This window comes from Octopus bimaculoides, chromosome 9 (genome assembly GCF_001194135.2).
Source record: "Octopus bimaculoides isolate UCB-OBI-ISO-001 chromosome 9, ASM119413v2, whole genome shotgun sequence".
Taxonomy (NCBI): Eukaryota; Metazoa; Mollusca; class Cephalopoda; order Octopoda; family Octopodidae; genus Octopus; species Octopus bimaculoides.
The window spans coordinates 76,255,755-76,256,593 of NC_068989.1; the positions used below are offsets into that span (position 1 = coordinate 76,255,755).

Genomic DNA, 839 nt, shown 5'->3' on the forward strand with positions numbered 1-839 from the left:
AGAGAGAGAGAGAGAGAGAGAGAGAGAGAGAGAGAGAGAGAGAGAGAGAAGAATCAACTCCTGTTGTTGACTGCCTCATCGTTTATCAATCCCATACGAATGAAAGACAAGAATAAATCTCGGCAGGATTTGATTTCACAGCACCGAGAACCTCGTCAAATATCGCCAGACATTATACCCGACGCAATGACACGCTGTTACATCTTACCATTTTGCAACCGACTATTATTATTATTATCATTATTATCTTGTGAGTGAGCAGTGCATGCCATCAAAGTGACATTGGAATACAGATATACGAAGCCCAGTATACCCATCATGACTACCCGTCAGATAAGGGTGCACCGGGCACATACGTCACAACCATATGTGTGCGACATGGTGATCCCATATCAAGATAAATAGCGCGTGACACTGCAGGTGGGGCCCAGTTAGAATTTTCTTCAAATCGAGTAGCCCATCCCGCTCAAAAAATACCCGAATAAGGGTTGTTTAATGATGTTGAACGAAACATCCATGTTTTCAGAGGTGAATTATCCAAACCCCAAAGAATTCCTCTCAACACATGGCTATGGTGCTCCCCGACTACTTCTGATCGTGATTAGAGATGCACATTTCGTCAGCTACCAAGGGATATGTTCAAATAGTTAAGGTCAAGCAACTGACTAGCAAATCTATGGTATTGAGTAGAATATTTGCTGCAGCCCATCTTTTATACCAACACAAAGCAATGTACATTATAACACGTCCAGTCAGTGGTACTGCTTTATTGTTATTATTATTATTATTATTATTATTATTATTATTATTATTATTATTATTATTACTATTTCATATAC

The 839-nt window shown here is 39.3% G+C and overlaps 1 protein-coding gene across 5 annotated transcripts in view; it reads left to right on the forward strand.

The window, feature by feature from the left end:
* The window catches only part of LOC106868256 (uncharacterized), a 168,616-nt gene that overhangs the window by 153,887 nt on the left and 13,890 nt on the right, over positions 1-839 (forward strand). The gene's annotated exons all lie outside the window — the stretch shown is intronic.